The following is a 694-nucleotide window of genomic DNA, read 5'->3' on the forward strand; positions in this document are numbered from 1 at the left end:
ACCACATTTTAGTCATCGTGAATTTTTCTTTAATCAAAAAAAACAAGCCAAGCTTGAACACATACCCAGTGCTGCTCTCGTCATTTCAAAAATATATTCTTTCGCATTCTTTCCCGACATGCGGTCACGCAGAGTGATGTTCCATATCAATTCCGAAAATTCCTGAGCAGTTAGACCCAAAATTTCCTATTTCCGGCCCTTTGTTTCTGCAATAGCTTGAAAACTCCGTTAATATGTAAAAAACTGATACAATTTAGGTTCTTAAAATTAAATGAATCTTTTGTAAAAATTCGATTTTCGCCAACTTTCACTCTTCAAATTTACTGAGAAAGGAAAATTTCCTCGAATGGAAGATCACTGGTCGCGCAGTACGAGTCCGCCAAGCTGTAATAATGTTTTATTCTTTGTGAACCAACGCCATGAAACATTTTCTTTTGCTCTCAAGGAGAGCTTTCGCATTCTTTTTAATGTACTTTTGCCGCCGCGGTGGCTGAGTGGTTATGGCGCTCGACTGCTGGTCCGAAAGACGCGGGCTCGATCCCGGCCGCGGCAGTCGAATTTCGATGGGGGCGAAATTCTAGAGGCCCGTGTACTGTGCGATGTCAGTGCACGTTAAAGAACCCCAGGTGGTCGAAATTGCCGGCGCCCTTCACTACGGCGTCTCTCATAGCCTGAGTTGCTTCGGGACGTTAAA

This window comes from Amblyomma americanum, chromosome 1 (genome assembly GCF_052857255.1).
Source record: "Amblyomma americanum isolate KBUSLIRL-KWMA chromosome 1, ASM5285725v1, whole genome shotgun sequence".
Taxonomy (NCBI): domain Eukaryota; kingdom Metazoa; phylum Arthropoda; class Arachnida; order Ixodida; family Ixodidae; genus Amblyomma; species Amblyomma americanum.